A 13,027-nucleotide genomic window follows, 5' to 3' on the forward strand; every position below is an offset into this window, starting at 1 on the left:
AGTTCTAGTTCAGTTCTAGTTCAGTTCTAGTTCAGTTCTAGTTCAGTTCTAGTTCAGTTCTAGTTCTGTTCTAGTTTTGTTCTAGTTCTGTTCTAGTTCTGTTCTAGTGCTGTTCTAGTTCTGTTCTAGTTCTGTTCTAGTTTTGTTCTAGTTCTGTTCTTGTTCTGTTCTAGTTCTGTTCTAGTTCTATTCTAGTTCTATTCTAGTTTAGTTCTAGTTCTAGTTCTGTTCTAGTTCTGTTCTAGTTCTGTTCTAGTTCTGTTCTAGTTCTGTTCTAGTTCTGTTCTAGTTCTGTTCTAGTTCTGTTCTAGTTCTGTTCTAGTTCTAGTTCTGTTCTAGTTCTGTTCTACATTGAAATATTTTTTTTATAAAAAAAGATATTAAATGGGAAACAAAAACTGTTGCTTGCACTTAGTGATAACAACATTGTCAATTTTAAGGATGTCAAAAATAGAAACAATTAAGTAACACCGACCTTGTTAGCAACGCCAAAAAAGCAGTACCTATGTAAAATAATAATTATTAAATAAAGGTATTATGTATTAAATTTAAAAAAATTATGTTTCATAAACAATAATAAGAAAATATTGAAAAATCATTTTGCAAATGCCCTCCGTTAAACACGTGTAGTAATTTGGTCCCCAGATTATGACAGTGATTTATACACAACGATTTAGACAAGCAAAAAACATAGCACAAACAAATATCGAAATTGAAAAGAAAACAAAAACAATATAAAGGAAGAAGAATATTATGATAAAATAAAATAAGAGACATGTTTGTTGCTGTTTAAAGTGATTTAAAAATAAAACAAATTTGCTAAAATTATACTTCAAATGTATGAAAATATATTTCACAACAACAACAAGTTTTCCACTAAAAAGTATGCTGCACTAACAATTTAGAGAGAATATGAATCTTTTGAAAAATTGGAAAGTAAACAAAGTGTTTTTGACTGCCATTCACATGATCTCGTCATTGAAAGAAAGCATGTGACATCATATCAAAATTGTTTTTCCTAAAAAATGATGAACACTAAAAATACTTTCAATTTCTTTGAAAAAAAACTAATAATAACAATATGTTTTTAAAATTTCTATTTTCTACAAAAATAAAAACTTAAAAATATTTTGCTCATAAATTAAATGAAATAAAAAAAAAATCTTTTCAATTTGATGGTATTTAGGTGGTTTTTGTTAATCCTCTTTAATAAAAAATATAAAAAATTAATTTTTCTTTAAAAATAACAAGAAATTAAATAAATTTATGTATTTAACCTCGACATTGAGAAAGAGAATTTTTTTAGTTTATTTTGATTTCTTTTTTTGCTTAATTATAAAATTATTAAAAAAAGAAATCTCTGTCACATTTTTTCTCTATATTTTATGATATTTTTTTGTTGTTGTAAGCAAAGTCTTTATTATTTTTTGTCTGGAGTTTTGTTGTCGTTTTGTTTTCCTTCCCCTAAAACATTGAGTCATAAACTGCATTTCTTAAAGCTAAATTCATTCTTATTATATTGCCAACTTTTAGGGGTGCATCTATGAATTTTATGTTCTTCAACTTGAAATTTCAAATGTCTGCATATTTTTGTTACTAACAAAGCGCGGTTTTTAGTATTTTACTATTCGTTTTTTTCGAGTAATTCAGTTTCATTTAAATTAGTTTGTTTTTTGTTTTCTTTTTTTTTTAATAATAAAAAACTCTTGAAAATTTTGTGTGTGTTAGCGAAATTTTACAAAATTTACATTGTGTGAAATGTTCTCATAAGCAAACATACTTTTAAAGTTATTTTTCTTTTAAAGATAAAATTTATTTTCAAATGTTAAATTGACATATCAATTTGCTAGTGTTTTTTGGAGTCTTTTTTAAGTAATTGTCTGCACAAAATATGTTTAATAAAGATAAAGAATTTGCTTGCTTTAGAGGAAATTTGAAGGGAAAATATATAACTATAGCATATATGTAAACTGATAAAGTTTTCATAAACTATTGCATACTTTAGGGAGGCAGCATTAATTTATCATATGTTGTTTAGTAGACAATGTCTGGTTTAAGTTATTAACAAAATAAAGGAGGAGCCAATTGAACTGGTTGCTTATACATATTTGAGTTCTGAAACTACATTAGCCAATTTTGGATAACCTGTTCTGTAGTGATGAGAAAGTTTTTTGCAGCAATCGGTACTAATAGTAGTTGTTGGTTGAAATGTCAAGATACATACGGGGTCCCTAAAACTGACTCTGAAGCCATTCAATCAGCGTTTCTGACATGTAAAATTGACATTTCTCCATCCTCCCGTCTTTTGGATGAATCATGCCTCGAATTTTTAATCTTAACATTTTTTCCTGGCCTATTCGTCTTCATTTTAAAACGCTAAAATAGTCAAAATGTAATTTTTTTAAATGCCAAACAACATTTTTTTTATAAAATTAAATACAACTTATGTAATAATAATTTTCTTTTCACAATAAAAGTACTTTTTTGGTACTTTTTATTTCGTGATGAATATAGTATTAATACATTATATTACAATACTCCTAAAAGTAGGTTTAGATTAATTACCCACTATAAACTGTTTTCCAAAGTGTACATAAGATTTTGTTAAACAAACATTTTAAAAGATAAAAAGAAAACAATAATAAAACAAATATAAAATATAATCCATTAAGTCCTCCAAAAAGTATGCTACATTATTAAATAAGTAATAGCTTAAACTCCCACAACAAGAAGAATAACTTAATAATTTTATTCTAACAAATCACATGTTTTTTTTTTCATAAATTACACTAGTATTTCATCATTTTCTTTTTGTCGGCTAAGAATATAGCAATATCTAAAGAGAATTTTTTCAATTATTAAGTAACGTATGACAGAAGGCTAAGACAGGCTACAAATGAAATAAATCATAAAATTTGGCAGGAAAAGACCAAAACAACGAAACCCTAGAGTAAAAGAGAAGACAAAAAATACATATTAAATATTCCAATAACGTTTTTTTGATTTATCCTACAAACTAGTCTTTTAGGCATAAAATAACAGAAAATTAAATAGAAATTGTAGTATAGTTTAAGGTGCAGCCTTAAAGAACTAATAAATTAATTTAGTAGCAAAAAAAGCTTTAAACTATAAGAAAACTAGCAAATTTATAATAGTATATAAAACATAAAATAGGTGTAAACATTAATTTTTAAAGCAGTCTAAAAGTAGGCTATAAAATAGTAAAAGACAACACCCTTAAAATTATCTACAAAACTACTGAATACAATTTTGCAAGTGCCAAAAGAAAAAAAAAACAAAAAAAAAACATCAACAGCAATATTATTCATTAATGACCCAGATTTTTATAGTATGTTTGTTATTTCATTTTTATTTTATAACTGTATCTGTATTTGTTTTTCCATATTACTTGTCATTGTCATTTGTTGACAAACAAACGTGTCCTTAACATTTTCTAGTTTCAGTCAAAATAAAAAAATCCATTTTTATAAAAAAAAAATATAGTAGCAAACGTTAACTAGAACCTTATTATTTGTTTTATCCTTAACTCCTGCCTCATGTCTTGAGTTTTTCTTTCCTTCCCAGGCTAAATAGTCTTGATATGTTTGTGCATTTAAGTGGAAATAAAAGATCAAGTGTAGTAAGTAAAACCGCATGTCGTTTGTTTCTGACACATTTGTCATTTGACCAATTTCATAGTTTTTGTTTCCACTCTCTTTCCACACGTGATGATGACTTTTTTCTGCTTCTGCTGCTGCTATTTTTACACTTGTCTTTAAAACAAAATTGTTACATTTGATTTTGTTTTATTTAGCTTTAAGTCTAAAAGGAGGGAAGTAGTGAAAGAAAAACGAAACGTGTAGGATAATTAAATTAACTTGAAATTAAGGCATTATGTTGACAGTTGTTAGAAGTGAAAGAGAGGAAGTTTAAGTGTTTGAACGGAGCCTGAGAAAGAAATTTTTATTATATGCTTATGGGGGTAGACTTAATTGGAAAACTATTGCATACTTTAGGGATTGCCATTAGAGCTTCTTAAAAAAAATTCTAAGATAATTCTAGGGAAAATATTTCATACGTACAAATCCATAAAGAGAAAAAATACTTTAGAGAAAGTACCAAAAAAGTACTATTTTTATGCCTAAAAGAAAAATATTTTAAAATTTTTACAGCAATTTATCAACAATTCATTTGAATCTTTTTTTATTAATTAAAAATGACGCAAATATCTCATATACCAATTATAAAGCGGAGAATAGTTTTTGTTTATCTTCATCCATTTATTGCAATCTAAAGTACTAGTTTAAACAAAAAGTAGCAGTGACTCACATCAATACATTTTATATAGAAACGACAAATGTTAAATAAAATTTAATATCATGTATATAGGTTTTGTCAGAAAGTATTTTCATTCTCTTAGTACTTTTAATAATATTACTTTAATTTGTAGCAAAAAATACTAAAATGTTTTTACTATAACTTAGTACTTTTATGATTACTATTTGTTTTTCGAATTTTGATGAGTTAGACTAAACTTATACTAAACAAAGTCTAGACTACTGACTATAGACTAGACTATAGACTAGACTAGACTAGACTATAGACTAGACTAGACTATAGACTAGAGTAGACTATAGACTAGACTAGACTAGACTAGACTAGACTAGACTATAGACTAGACTATAGACTAGACTATAGACTAGACTATAGACTAGACTATAGACTAGACTATAGAATAGACTATAGACTAGACTATAGGCTAGACTATAGACTAGACTATAGACTAGACTATAGACTAGACTATAGACTAGACTATAGACTAGACTAGTCTATAGACTACACTATAGACTACACTATAGACTAGACTAGTCTATAGACTAGACTACAGATTAGACTATAGACTAAACTTTAGACCAGACTATAGACTAGACCTTACTAGACTAAAGCCTAGACTATAGACTGGACTATGGACTGTAGACTAATCTATAGACTGGACTATTGGTTAAACTACAGTTTGGAAAATAGACTAGACTATTAACAATAGACTAGACTGTATAATAGGCAATAAACTAGACTATAGACAAAAATGTTTAATAAATTTAATACAAGTATTTATTTTCTACAATAAAAAAATGTTTATGGCACTTAAAAAAGTTTTTTTTTGTGAATTTTAAAAAGTACCTCATTCGGTACTTTTTATATTTAGTACTATTTTTAAAATTTAACTCTTTGCAAAAAGTACTACTTTTGAAATTTACCTGAAAAATTTAAAAATTATTTTTTCAAAATTCAAACTATTTTTCCAATAAAATTATTTTCCTACAATAGCAATTTTCCAGCAATAAAACATTACATACCTTATCCATGTTCCTCATGCAGCCACTTAATGACTGACTCACTTAATTATACATGTAATACGGCATTCCGTCTGGGAATGGGCGTTAAAAGGTAACCACATAAAACACAAACTACTTGACTTCTTGTTTTTTTTTAAGTGCATTTGTGCAAAAATAAAATAAACTCAAGTACATACCCAGAAACAGAAAACTAAGACCCCAAAAACCGGTTTAAGCCGGCCGGCAAACAATAACCATTAAAAAAATAACAATTGTTAATTTTTATGAACATAAAGAGAAGATGATTAAAGACAACTTTTTGTGGGGAACAAAACAAAAAATGCTAAATTGGTAAGGGGGACTTTTGTATAGTTGTTAACTTTAAAACAATAACCCGGCTTAAACAGAAATTTAAATTCAAAGAGTAAAACAGTATGACTCAACAAATTGAATTTCACAAAAGAGTTTGAGTTTTGCAAAAGACTTCAACAGCTTAAGAGTAAATTGAAATTTATAAAAATAGCGATGAAGTTATGTATGTTTAAACAAAAAATGTTTTTTTTAGCCCGATAGTTTTCCAAACAGTTTGTTTCTAGCCCAAAGGTATGATAAAACCTATAAGAGAACAACAACAACAATAAAGACTTTTGTTAGTTGGATGTTTACTAGCTAAACCGCACGTAGTCAGTAGTGCTGTTTTCGAGAGAATGTCTACGTTGCTTGTGCGGTATTTGTAATCCAAAACAAAACTGAAACAAACCAAAATGAATAGAAACGATTGAATATCGACTAATCATAATTACATAGAAAAACATACACATTCTCATGCCGGTATTACTAATTGAGGTTTTTTTCCCCACCAACGACTTATGTGAGTTTTTGCACATAGAAATTTTTGCACACATTCAAAAATTAAAAACTACTTTTTTTGCTGTCGAAATTTTATACACATTTGATGAAATTCATTCATTTTGTGCAAAAATAAAATATAATTTCACTTTTAAATTTTTTATGTAGATTTTTATCTTTTTTTCCTTCTAATTTTTCATTTGTGGTAAAAATTTATTTATTTGCTATTTCCATATGGCTGTCTGAGCGCCCGGCAGCAAGTCATATGAGGTTAAAAATCGAAAAAATCATTTTGAAATAATTTCAAATATTTCTATGAAAATTGCATTTGTTAGTAAATTTTGTGTTGTATATTTGTTTTCACAATTCTAGTTTGTATAAGTGTTTTTTTTTTTAATTTTTTGCTATTAAATTCTACACATGACTTAAATGAGTACAATCATTTGTTTTTTTTCGTTCTAAATGTTTGTTTGTATGTTTTTAATAAATTGCTGTTGAAAAAACAATTAAAAAGCAAACTTAAAATTACGTCACAATTGATGTTATATAATGTGAAAAACTGAATAAAATGTAATTAAATATTTAATGCACTGCGGTTTAGATTAAACAATATACCAGGGCATACACTGCTTAAGAGACTAGTTAAACGACTACTTAATGGACAATTTAATATATTAGACAGTTAGAAGAGTAGTCAGTATACCAGTTAAAAGGCTAGTCAGTAAAGTAGTCAGTAGACTAGTCAGTGAACTAGTCAGTAGACCAGTCAGTAAACTAGTCATTTGACTAGTTTATAGATCACACTCGTGTCCTAGGATTAGTAAACACATAGATTAGTTCATAGACTAGCCAATAGACAATACACTGGTCAAAGGACTAGTTCATAGGCAATAGACTACTTTTTCGGCAAGTTAATAGACTAGATTGATCAATATACTAGTCCATAGTTAATTGACCATTTAATCGACTAGTCCATAGACTAGACAATAAACAAGTCCATAGATCAGTCAATAGACTGATTTTTATACGAGTCAGCAGACAAGTATGTCAACCAGTCGGTAGACCAGATTATAGACTAATATACAAGTCCATAGTTAATCGTCCAGTTAATCGACTAGTCAATAGACTTGTCAATAGAGCAATAAATAGACTAGATAATAGACCAGTTCACAAACTAGACAATAGACCAGTCCATAGACTAGTCCGCAGATCAGCCAATAGATTAGTTATAGACTAGTCAGAAGACCAGTCAAAATTCAATCACCCTGTCTTTAGACTTGTGATAAATGAAAATTGTCCATAGACTCATAAATCCATAAGTCCATGTTTCTTTAAAAATCTTATTATTTTTCATAAAATTCAATTTTGCCAATAACATATTAATTGCTTTATTTCTTTTTTTAATTTTCTAAACTTTGAAATTTATGAAAAACATCTTCCCTTTTTAATTTTTAATAGTTGTTGTTATAACAAATAACAAAATAAAACAATATACTATTTCTATTAAATTTAATTTGTTGACTAAAAAACAAATTCATCTTTTTCAAATGTTTTGGACTTTCAACTGCCCCCACAATTGCTACAACATTTTTCATAATTTTGCTAGTTTTTTTTTTTAAATTTATTTTTATAGTTTTTTTTCATGTTTATACAAAATTTGCAAAAAAAAAAAAAAATATCAAAACAAATTAAAATGTTTAAAAAAAAGAATTCTTAAAAAACAAAATAATTCTTTCAGCCTTCTACTAAAAAGTGTTTGTTATTTGTTCATCTTTAAAATGAATTCCAACCGTATCGGTTTATTCAACCACTGTCCGGCGGCAGCTTTTTTTAATTGTTGTTAATGTAATGAAAGTAGAAAATTACACTTTTTGTTTTTATTTAATTGTTCGTATAATAAGTGTAAAAACAATAGACATTATATTCAAATCCCCCTACGCTTGACTGAAATGGTTGAAATAGTTTGATTTTCATTTGCTAGTCTATACAGTTCATTTGTGATTCCAACCAGGGTTTTAGGTATCTTTAGACTAAAATATTATGTAAACTACATATAATAGTCTACACTATATACTACTTAACTATTAAACTGCAAACTAAACAATAGTAAAAACTATAGATGAAACCATAGTTTTCACTACTTTAGTTTTGTCACTAAACGATAGTCAAAACTAAGTAATAGCCTAGACTGAAAACCAAGTTATAGTCTAGAATGTGAGATATCCTATAGTCTAGACTATAGTTATATTAGAATGCATAATATAGCTTAGTCTAATTAAAATGCAAGCAAGAGAGAGATTAAAAAACACTATGGAATGAACTATAGTCTAGACTATTGTTTAAACTATAGCCTTGACAGTCTGGAATATCTGGAATATAGTTTAGTCTGGACTATAGTTTAGCCTATATTTTGAACTATTGTGCTGATTCTAAAGTCTGGACTATAGTTTAGTCTTCAGTCTGGATTGTTCAGTTTATAATCTGGATTATAGTTTAGTCTATTGTCTGAACTATAATTTAGTCTATAGTTAGACTATAGTTTAGTCTATAGTTTGAACTATAGTGTATAGTCTGGACTTTAGCTTAGTCTATAGACAGGACTATTGTTAAGTCATAGTCTAGGCTATAGTTTAGTTTTAGTCTGGAATATAGTTTAGTATATTGTCTGGACTATAAGTTAGTCTGCAGAGTGGACTATAGTTTAGTCATAGTCTAGAATAAAGTTTAGTCTATAGTCTGGACTATAGTTTAGTCTATAGTCTGGACTATAGTTTAGTCTATTGTCCGGACTATAGTTTAGTCTATTGTCCGGACTATATTTTAGTCTATAGTCTGGACTAAATTTATTTCTACAATTTGGAATGTTTAGCCTATATTCTGGACTTTGTGTAGTATATTGTCTCGACTATAGTTTAGTCTATAGTCTGAACTATAGTTTATAGTCTGGACTACTGTTTAGTCTATAGTCTGGACTATTGTTTGGTCTATAGTCTGGACTATTGTTTGGTCTATAATCTGGACTATAGTTTAGTTTATAATCAGGACTGTTGTTTAGTCATATTCTGGACTACAGTTTAGTCATAGTCTGGACTATAGTTTAGACATAGTCTGAACTATAGTTTAGTCATAGTCTGGACTATTAATTAGTCTATAATCTGGACTATAGTTTAGTCTATAGTATGGAATACAGTTTATTCTATAGTCTGGATTATAGTTTAGTATATAATCTGCTTAGGTAAAGCTATTTTATAATAAAAGACTGAAACTACCGAATAGGGCACCATTTTTAAAAATATTATTTTACCAACTACATTACTAGACTACAAAGTCCAGTTATTGTATGAAAACTTAAAAATACTAATACTAAAACATTGTTTAACTTTAATTTGTTAAATACTTGACCAACTCAAGATTTTTAATAGTTTTTGTGCTTTTTACAAATTAAAAAAAACTGCTGCTGCTATATGTGATGATCATGATGACTATTTTTCGCCAATTGTTGTGTAAATTAAAAAAAAAACTGCGCAAATACTAGAATAGCAAAAATTTATCCAACTAGAAAATAGATTCAGCTAGAAGCAAAATGATCATTTAAGTTTTAGATTGTTTAGATTATTTGTGTTTTTTTATAGCTTTTTCCTCACTTAATGCTATCTTAGTCAGGTATTGTTTTATTAAATTTTATTGTGATTTTTTTCTTAATTCTAAAAACAAAAGGGGTTTTTAAATTGTGAAAAAAAGAGAGAAGAAAAAACAACTGAAACCGAGTTTATTTTAAAACCAACACTAAATATAGTTTTTCAATCTTTAGCAATTTTTTGCAAGCTTTAGTGGTTGAAGAGTTAATTTATGTAGTCTCATGTTACTATTTATTTTAAATATTTTTTATTATTGTTAACTCATTCACGTATTTGTGTGTTTTAACAAAAAAAGTATAATGTTATTGTTGTTTTTGTTAAAAAAAAAACATTTCATAATATTTCTTATTAATTACGTTGTCAATTTTATTTCTCTGATTTAAATTAGCAATTCTTATGAACTAATATAATTATTCTTCAATCTACAGCTATTTTATTAAACATTTTATTTACATGATGAAATATTTCCTTTAGAAAAATACAAATAAATACAGTAGCAGCAACACAACAATTTATTGGGGGGCTCGTCATTTTGTATCTAAATTTAAATTTTATTTATTTTTATTTTGTTTATTTTATTTTTGTTTGGTATGATTTTGCTTTTTTTTTTTGTTTAAACATGCAATTTTTTATTATTTATTCTTTCGTTCGTTTATTTTATGATGATTCAGTAGATTTTTTTAATTAAAACATTGAATTTTTTGTTGTTGCTAGTTAGGATTGTTGTTTCTTATGAAATCGATAAGCTTAAAATACAAATTAAAGTTAAGTTTTTTTTTTTTTAAATTTTTATCAGTAAAATTGCAGAGAAACTGACAAAAAATTCCTATATAGAGTTTTAGTCATAAATGTGTATTTTTAAAACTATTTGATCATTTTATTAATAACTAAATAATTTATTTTTTTTTATTAATTTCAAAAATGAGATTTTTTTAGAACGATAAAACTATGACGAAAAATTTAATTGTTTTTTTAGCAGCAATAATTTTAAAAATACTTATAAAACTAAATCATTTTAAAAATTAAATCAGCTTTTCCGAACACTATAGTTATCAAAGAGCTTTTCAGCAAAAACTCGCTAATGGGTACTACTTATATAACCACTTACTTTTCAATGACTACTATTTAGCGTTTACTTTTGTGAGAGAAATTGCAAGCAAGCGTGAAAGAACTTACCTCCAATGTCTTGCCGTGTAAAACTAATGAGTTAAAGTGCTAATGAAGAAGTCATTACTTTTCAATGTAAGTTTTTCTAGGATTAAAATATTGTTTCCAATTAATGTTTTACACTTTTTGGATTTTTTACTGGTACTTTTCTTGTGGCAAGTCTCATTTTGTCCGGTAGAAAGGGAAGACAAAGATATACAAACTTGTTGGCAGATTCATAAAATCAGATCTATTCCATTTTTCTATATTATTCGAAACTTATCGACTAGTCTATGGATTATACTATGGACTAGACAACATACATAACTATGGATTAGTCTATCCTGAAATAATCTATTGAGTTGCTAATGAACTAGTTTCTTGACTGTACTATTGAATATGTATGTAGTCTGTGGCTTATTATATAGTAAATTATCAAGCCCTTGTTCTTTCGATTAATGAACTAATCTATTGAAATAGTTAATTGATCAATTAGCTAGGCAAAAGGATATAGTCTTGTCTCTGGACCAACTGCTTAACTATTGAAATAGTTATTTGATCAATTAGCTGGACAAAAGGATATAGTCTTGTCTCTGGACCAACTGCTTAATGACTGGTTAATGGAGTATATATCAATTAGACAGACTAATGACTAGTCTATGTGTTAACCTCTTTTTTGGTAAATGAACTAACTTATTTAGAAATAGTTTATTGATCAATTAGATAGACTAATGATCAATAGTCTAGTCTTTGTACTAACTGTTTGATGACTGGTTAATGGACAATCGAATGGGCTAGTCCTTGGACTAGTCCATTGATTAATCTATAGATTGGACTATTGACTAATCTAGTTTATTGACTAGACTATGATGGTTCTGATGGGTCTGAAGACTAGTTTATGAACTTGTCCATAGATTAATCTGTTTACTAAACTGAAAATATTTGATAACTAATCTAAGCAAAAAATGTCATTGTATAAAATGTCATTGTATTGTATACTCCGTTGTTTAGCAGAACGAAATCGTTTCGTAATGTATACGAAATCCTATGAAATAATTTAGAAAAAATTTAATTAGATAAATTGTAAAATGTAAATTTAGAATAAAAATTTACGAAAAATATATAAAAAAGGTTCCTGTATATTCGTATATAAGAAAAGGATTCGATTTAATAATAATTCGTATTATATATGAATTTTTCGTAAATATAACGATTTATTTTTTCAGTATAGTCTATAGATAAGTGTTTTGACTTGTCTGTGAACCGGTCTATTTACTAGTGTTTAAACTAGTCTATGGTCTAGTCACTCAGCAAATATCCTGCATCAGTCTGAAATAAATATTTTTATTTGTTTTCGATACAAAATAAACGTGTTTTAAATAGTCTTATTAAATTTCTTTTTAATAAAAATTATTCATTATAAAGAACACAATGAATTATTAAAATTTTTTTATTTTAATTCTGTATTACTAACCTTATTTACAAATGGGGTTATATTTTTACACGTGTTTTATCACAATTTCACCACTTTTTAACAAATTAAACCTTTAATGGCGTGTTGTTTTATAAAAAAGAATATTTTTTTAATATCATTTTGGAAATAAGTAATTCCTTTAATTTTTTTTTTTGTTAGTTTTATTAAGTTTATTAAATTTTATGATATTTTTCAATAAATATTATTTAATTAAACATTAATGTGTAATTTATTTTGAGTGTTCGTATTCAATACTTTAAATGATATTTATTTTGAACTCCCTCAAGCGTAGACACGCGCATTTTAAATTTGTTTCCCCTAACCCGGCTAAAACTAAGTTTTTTTTTGTTGTTTGTTATAAGTTTTGACATTTTTTTGTTGTTATTTTGTTGTCTAATTGTGACACAAAAACTATAAAAGAAAATTGTTTTTTTTTTTGTTTGTTTGTTAGATTTTCCGTTTGCCTGAGTCCAGGTAAAAAACCTATAACAAAAGTTTCGATTTGTTTAGTTGTTCTAATGTTTATGTATTTTTTTGTTTTGGAAGATTGCGTGCTGATTGGTAATTATTACTATTATTTTATT

The 13,027-nt window shown here is 26.9% G+C and overlaps 1 protein-coding gene across 5 annotated transcripts in view; it reads left to right on the top strand.

Moving 5' to 3' along the window:
- Positions 1-13,027, top strand: part of LOC111680930 (protein similar) — a 206,076-nt gene that overhangs the window by 121,487 nt on the left and 71,562 nt on the right. The gene's annotated exons all lie outside the window — the stretch shown is intronic.

Source organism: Lucilia cuprina, chromosome 4 (assembly GCF_022045245.1).
Source record: "Lucilia cuprina isolate Lc7/37 chromosome 4, ASM2204524v1, whole genome shotgun sequence".
Taxonomy (NCBI): Eukaryota; Metazoa; Arthropoda; class Insecta; order Diptera; family Calliphoridae; genus Lucilia; species Lucilia cuprina.